At 36.6% G+C, this 8,279-nt stretch overlaps 1 protein-coding gene and 1 non-coding gene across 2 annotated transcripts in view; both read left to right on the forward strand.

Moving 5' to 3' along the window:
• The first annotated feature begins 5,310 nt into the window (after positions 1–5,310).
• On the forward strand, positions 5,311–5,414 carry LOC128250121 (U6 spliceosomal RNA). The gene has a single exon (XR_008266245.1). It is a non-coding gene; the product is annotated as a U6 spliceosomal RNA (small nuclear RNA).
• An 803-nt stretch (positions 5,415–6,217) lies between these two features.
• Positions 6,218–8,279, forward strand: part of LOC106872705 (ceramide synthase 6) — a 112,498-nt gene continuing 110,436 nt past the window's right edge. The window contains exon 1 of the mRNA XM_052973080.2: positions 6,218–6,487. The gene's annotated coding sequence lies outside the window, so the exon portion shown is untranslated. The remainder of the gene's footprint in view (positions 6,488–8,279) is intronic.

Raw genomic sequence — 8,279 nt, forward strand, 5'->3', positions numbered from 1 at the left:
GTGCCAAGCTGTTTGTATTAATTTTTAATATATACATTAGCATTTCACTAAATCAGCCATAAAATTATATGGTAGATGTATCTACTGATAGTCCGATTTAGCAAAAGCCTAGAGCAATTGAGTAGTCACTACTAACAAGCCTGTTACTGATAGTCTAGTTCAGTGATCTCTAGAATCAGTATATATATATATATATATATATATATATATATATATATATATATATATAGGTTTATGTATATGTTTTTGTCTTGCTATTACATGTTTTATTATGATTTCCCTGAAGAGAAATGAATGAGGACCCCAACGGCTCTTTCTTCTTTGTGAAAGGACGATCATTTATTTCGAAACACATATGTAGGAATTAAAGGAACTTTCATCGACATGCGTTTTGCTCCATTTATTATTATCTATCTATATATATATATATATACATTGTGCGTTTCATACAGCATTAAGAGTTTTTAACTCTTGTTTTTGGGAATATAAGTGCTTTGGCACTCTCAGTCACATCCATAAATTTTATAATTAATTAATAATTATAATTGAGGTTACACGAGGCACTAGTGTTCTGTAAATAAGATTTGAAAAGTACTTTAATAAACCACCATTTCACTGAAAATGGCCACTTATTATTATTATTATTATTACTATTATTTATTTATTAATAATAACATCAATTTTTTTTTTATTTATGTAAAATTATACACTGACATCCTTTGAAATTTGCCGCTCGTCTTTCAACAATTAATGGGCATGGTGAAGCGAGTGAAGATTTTAACCCTAGGTAAGTAGTAAGACCTGCTGATGAAAAATAAGAGCAAAAAGCTCAAGTTTGAAATCATATGATACATGAATATCTCTTGCCTCATTTGTGACTATCGGCTGTGATGGCAAGTGAATTTCTTGGCTTGTCCCACCATTTTTGCCAGCACGTTATGCTTTCAGTGAAATGGTGGTTTATTAGAGTATTTCGACTCTTATTTACAGCAACACTGAAGCCTCATGTACCCTCAATTATAATTATTAATTAATTATAAAATTAATGGATTTGCCCTTTTATTGGCTTTAATGCTTGCTGGCCACTTATATTATTATAATTATTATTTATTAATAATAATAATAATAATAATAATATCTATATTCATATATATATATATTTATATATTCAAAAGGCTGTATGTTATGGCCAGACAGAGAGTGACCATTTCTTTTGTACCTTATAAAGCACTTGGCTGTACAGGCGACTTACCAGACTGAAGTGGCCAGAGGCACACAACCTCTCTACAACAGTTGTAGAGAGCTTATGTGTCTCTGACCAATTGAATCTGATGAGTCACCTTTCTGGCCAAGTGCTTTATAGGTGAAAAACCAATGGTTATTCTCTGACTGGACATAACAAACAACCTTCCAAGTATTTCACTGTTCTAATGTTTTGGAGTGGGCTTCTGTTTTGGATATGTGAACTACAGATGATATATCATCATCATCATCATCATTATTTAATGTCCATTTTCCGTGCTAGCCTGAGTTGGATGGTTTGACAGGAGCTGGCCATTTGAAGAGCTGCATGGGCCCCATGACTGTTTTAGTATGGTTTCTATGGCTGGATGCCCTTCCTAATGCCAACCAGAGTGGACTGGGTGCTTTTTACATGCCACCAGCACCCACGAGCCCACAAGATTAGGAGCACTCAGCTGGAGAGGGAGTCAGGGGACATGTCTGTATGCAAAGACAATCCCGGTTTTACTTATCTTGATGTGTCTTCTCAAGCACAGCAAACTGCCAGAAGTCTTGGTCCCCTGTCATCTCCTCAGTGAGTCCCAACGTCTGAAGATCTTTTCTTATCACTTCATCCCATGTCTTACTGGGTCTACCCCTTCCAATGTTCCCTCTACAATTAGAGATCATCACTTCTTGATGCAACTATCTTCGATCATATGAATTACATAGCCATACCTGAGCAGTCTTCTCTCTTGCATGCTACATCTGATATCATGTATACCCAGTTTTTCTCTCAGATCACTTACACTCTGTCGTATATGCACACTAACATTACTCATCTAGCGAAACATACTGGTTTCATTTCTTTCAAGCTTTTACATATCCTCAGTAGTCACAGCCCATGTCTCACTGTCATGTTTTCTAGCCGTAATAGCTGTAGCGAAAGAGGTGATATGGAAGACAGGTGGAAGAGGTATCGCATCAGGCACCTTCGTCTCTGGGCATGCTTTGGTCAACCTCTTTTTATATCACCTAAGAGTGAAAGCATGTCTGGAGAAGAAATGCCTGATGGCAAAAATATATGAATGAAGATGGAAGAAAGTAGCCTGAATGATGGGTATGTAAGTGCCAAATTAAGGGGAGTGAAAAAGGACAAAGTAAACAGTTCAACACAGCAATGTGGTTGGTGGGGGTCAAACTCATTCCGCGTCTATTCAATTCATTCTTTGTTCCATCTTCATTTGTAATTATAATATTATTTATTCATATATATGTAAATCCATTCGATAAGTTCCCGACCCCATTTGTCCCTTGTATTATCCCCTCTTTGTTTAACCCTTGTGGTTTCAATAAAATCATCGTACACAGGCATTGAACAATCTGCCTTTCACTCTGAGTGAGAGGCTATTTATTACTAACAGAGGTAGTAGCTCTCTGTACCTTGCCCAGTCTATTCCTAATCTAGCAGCTATGCTTTCAGAACAACCATCACTCATTCGGTTGCCTAAGTAATGGAAACTGTCTACTACTTCTAAGGATCCCCACTGACATCTGAGGGAGTCTATTTTTTGTACATTCCTCGTGTTTCATGTACTTGCACATCTGTCACATAAAGACTACTTTCTCTGTCTTCCAGTGATACTGCTGCATCTCTTATGTGTCCATATCTTGCATTGAGTACACCATATAAAGTTTCTCCTGACAACCTTTTCTACATATCAAGCAGGGCCATCTCCCTTAAGGAATCTGTGATTTGTCTGTTTACCTACTTATTAAGACTTTGATCTCTACTAAATTAACTCTAAGGCCTTTTGATTCCAGTCCTTGCTTCCATACCTGAAACTTCTTCTCTAGTTCTGGTGATGAATCAGCAAAAAGAACAAGGTCATTGGCACAGAGGAGCTCCTAAGGGCAGCTAATACATGTGTGTGTGTGTATCTCTCTCTCTCTCTCTCTCTCTCTATATATATATATATAAACACACACACACACATAATATATATAAATGAAATGTAGACATATATTTATTAAAATAACATCTTGATACAAAATGATATATCAAATTTAAATATGCTCAAATAAAGCCCAGGAAATGTAGATTAAAATTATATATTTAATTTTCAATATATCCTCCACTGGTACCTAATTTATTGATTCCAAAAGGATGAAAAGCAAAGTCGACCTCACGGAAATTTGAACTCAGAACATAAAGACAGGTGAAATGCTGCTAAGTATTTCGCCCAGCATGCTAATGGTTCTGCCAGCTTACCACCTAATAATAATAATGACAATAATAATCCTTTCTGTTGGAGACACAAGGCCTCAAATCTGTGGGGACAGAACTAGTTGATGACATCAACCCCAGTGTTCCACTGCTACTTAAGTTATTGAACCCGAAAAGATGAAAGGCAAAGTCGACTATGGTGGAATTTGAACTCAGAATGTAAAGATGGGCGAAATACCTCTAAGCATATTGCCCAGTGTGCTAATGATTCTGTCAGCTCATCGCCTTAATAATAATAATAATAATAATAATAATAATAATAATAATAATAATAGGCGCAGGAGTGGCTGTGTGGTAAGTAGCTTGCTTACCAACCACATGGTTCCGGGTTCAGTCCCACTGCGTGGCACCTTGGGCAAGTGTCTTTTGCTATAGCCTCGGGCCGACCAAAGCCTTGTGAGTGGATTTGGTAGACGGAAACTGAAAGAAGCCTGTCATATATCATCATCATCATCAAATGTGCTGTGCGTGAGAAGACCCGGCAAGCCAAGTAAGATCGTTGCCAGTGCCCCTGGACTGGTTCTTGTGCGGGTGGCACATGAGATGCACCATTTTGAGCGTGGCCGTTGCCAGTACCGCCTGACTGGCTCCCGTAGGATTTTCGAGCGAGATCGTTGCCAGTGCCCCTGGACTGGCTTGTGCGGGTGGCACATAAAAGACACCATTTCGAGCGTGGCCGTTTTCGTGCGGGTGACACGTAAAAGCACCCACTACACTCTCTGAGTGGTTGGCATTAGGAAGGGCATCCAGCTGTAGAAACTCTGCCAAATTAGACTGGAGCCTGGTGTTGCCATCCGGTTTCACCAGTCCTCAGTCAAATCGTCCAACCCATGCTAGCATGGAAAGCGGACGTTAAACGATGATGATGATGATGATGATATATGTATATATATATATATATATATATATATATATATATATGTATGTGTGTGTATGTTTGTGTGTGTGTGTATGTTTGTGTGTCTGTGTTTGTCCCCCCCCAATATCGCTTGACAACCGATGGTGGTGTGTTTACGTCCCCGTAACTTGGCGGTTTGGCAAAAAGAGACCGATAGAATAAGTACTAGGCATCCAAAGAATAAGTCCTGGGGTCGATTTGCTTGGCTAAAGGCGGTGCTCCAGCATGGCCGCAGTCAAATGACTGAAACAAGTAAAAGAGTAAATAATAATAATAATAATATTCACTCCTACGTATCTCTGATCTCCACCTGTGTCACTAAGTACCTTTCCCTTTCTCCCCAAACTTCTCATTATCTTCCCATTTCTCATCTGTACAGTTTTATTAAAGTGTTGCTCCCTGCTCTACATTTTTTTGGATTGCCTCTTATCACCTCCTTCTCCCTGATCCATTCTTATTTCCTTCAGCTTTCTTCCAAACTGGTTTTCACCATTGTTCATGTCCTCTCCCCTGTTTGCTATTCACTGCATCAACCTCTATCTTATATTCCCTATTTCTTACCATCTATCATTCATCCCACATTCTTACAAACCTACCTGATCCTCTGTCCTGACCCCATCTCCCTCATATTCACCCTCTTGAACCTTGAAGGTAGGTTCAGGCACCTTACCACAACCATCTTCTTTCCTTTTCCAGCTGGGGAGTAACCGTAGCCATGCATCTCCTCCACAGTAAGACATTCGTTCCTATCCTTTACTTCTCAACACCTGGTGCAACCTGTTTCCCTCTATATTACACCAACCTCAATGAAGGGGGTCTTGCCTTGTGAGCTTCTCAGCAACCTTACAAGTGCAGGTGATATAAAATATTGATGCTAACTGATAATAAATATATATATATACACTTGCTTTGGCAGTACATATATTGAAATTGGGAAAATACAGAGACAATCAACATGGCCCCTGCAACAAGGATGATACGCAGATTTGTGAAGTGTTCCATATTTTCCAGACCCTGCTTTTAACGATCGTTTCTTAAGTATGTGTTGCAATGGTATCCGATTCTACTGAGCGGATCAACAAACTGGCAGTGCCCCAGCAAGGCCACAGCCTTAGGGCTAAAACATATAAAAGAATAAAAGAATATACACACACACATATATGCATGCACTTATAACACACATATTCATGTACGTATAGATATATATTTATATGATAATATTCTTTTGTTCTTTTACTTGCTACAGTCATTTGACTGTGGCCATGCTGGAGTACTGCCTCAAAGGGTTTTAGTTGAAGAAATCGACCAGAGGACTTATTCTTTGTAAGCCTAGTACTATATTCTGTCGGTTTCTCTTTTGCTGAACTGCTAAGTTACGGGGACTTAAATACACCAACATCGGTTGTCAAGCGATGGTGGGACGACAAAGACAGACACACACGCATATATGTGTGCGTGTGTGTGTGTGTGTGTATGTATGTATTTATGTGTGTGTGTTTCCGTCTACCAAACCCATTCACATGACATTTGCCCAAGGTACCATGCAATGGGACTGAACCCGGAGCCATGTGATTGGGAAGCCAACTTCTTACCACACAGTCTGCGCCTAAGTCTTCGCGTTGCTTTTTCTTGCTTGTTTATGTTTGGATTGACTATATATATATATATATATATATATATATATATTTATAACACACACATAATTTATGTGTGGTGTGTCGATGTGAATATGCGTGTGTATGTATGGACACACACACACATTATTTAATATATATACGTATATATCTTTCAGAAGCTGCTCCCTATCCACCACTCCACTGACACATTCCATATACTACAAGACTGACGGACGCCAGTGCAAACACATACACACACAGATATTATAGATGATGATGACGATAACGACCAGCCCTTCTGTCGAGAACGGCATATGAACGTCCAGTTGTTCGATTAACTCAACAGCCGAGTCATTGAAGTAGCGTGTAAGCAGCAGACTATTCCACAGACACGTGCACGCTTAACGTAATTTTCACTTACAACCAGCGTGATACAGTAAGAAGGCTGGACCTTTGAATTTACAGGTACGGTTCATCTATATAGTTTTCCCCACTCTACCTAGTTTCATTCACTAAGACGAAGCTATGACTTAAAGATGATACTCGGCCCCAAAAGTCCACCTTAGCCACTCGGGCATGTCTGTATATATTATGTTTGTGCGCGTAGATTTATACATACATGCACACACATATATTACAAATACACACTCGCAATGCATATATGTATGTATACACACACACACACACACACACATATAACGAGAGAGATAGTTAGATACGCGTATATATATATATATATTTACAAGCCACGTAAATATCTACACACTGTGTGTGTATATAAATATATATATATATATATATATATATATATATATATATATACATATATATATATATACATATATATATATATATATATATATATATATATACATATATATATATATATATATATATACATATATATATATATATATATACATATATACATATATATATATATATATATACATATATATATATATATATATACATATATATATATATATATATATATATATATATATATATATATATATACATATATATATATATACATATATATATATATACATATATATATATATACATATATATATACATATACATATATATACATATATATATACATATACATATATATATATATATATATATATATATATATAGAGAGAGAGAGAGAGAGATACATACACACCTACATATATAAATTACATACACGCCTCATCCTTCATTTTCCTTTAAACTACTGTTGATTTAGCCTCGTTATGTCGTTTTTCTCTTTTAGTATTATATTTCCTTTTCCCGTTGTTTGCATGATAAGGTTTGAATTTGTCTCCAGGAAAAGATGGATCCTTGTTTGTTGAATCAATAGTGTTACTCACTGGTGTCTGATTCATACCGGACTATTGTAATTGTTATGAATCTCACTCGGTGTTTAAAAGCAGTTAATGTTTCATAACGTCTTAGAAAGTCATTCATTCTCTCAAATACATATATTCTTCTATTTCGCTTATTCTCTCTATCGTGATTGTACGGGGAGGGTTTTAAATTTTGTTTTTATTCATTTATTTATTCATTCATTTATCAAGCATCATATGACGAATGTCTCGAGAGAATGACTACGTACAGGTAGATCTGAATTTATCTGTTTAATCCTGTAGGTCACATTCAGAAGAGAAAAGTATAAAAGAAATGTTATAATTGCAGACGACAGTGCGAAGACGAAAAATAAAATAGAAAAAAAAAGAGATAAAAGGAAAAAGACAAAGAAGCGAAAGCGAAAAAAAAATGAAAGGAAAAAGGTGAAAAGGAAAGAATAAGATATAAAAACAAATATAGGAAAAACGCTTCAGTAGTATAATTTTCGAATAAAATAGATAGTAAAAAGGTTAATGAATAAACTGAAAGTTCTCTACTACATGCGTTTTGTTGGCAGCCGGTAGAATTTCAGACCCTAGTCGCTTCCAAGCAGCGGACGTTGAAGAAAGACGGAGCAAGCAACGGCGCGGTTGTAGTTTTTCGAAGTGCGCTTGAAATCCTCAATTTCTGTATTTGATAAAAAGAGAAAAAAATCAAAAAACCATTCCGGTATCTTATTTATTGTATGTGTGGGTTATGAAGCTTTTGAAAAGCTCATTTCTCCGAGAACCATAAGTGTTGCGATTTAACCTTTCTCTTTCACATGCACTGGTGCTTTCTCTTTCTTTTCGAGGTATCACCGTGATTTCATTAATTTTACAATTTTACGTAACCTTGTATCGTTAGTATCATTAAT

The sequence above is a fragment of the Octopus bimaculoides genome, chromosome 1 (genome assembly GCF_046866305.1).
Source record: "Octopus bimaculoides isolate indiv1 chromosome 1, ASM4686630v1, whole genome shotgun sequence".
In the NCBI taxonomy this organism is placed as follows: Eukaryota; Metazoa; Mollusca; class Cephalopoda; order Octopoda; family Octopodidae; genus Octopus; species Octopus bimaculoides.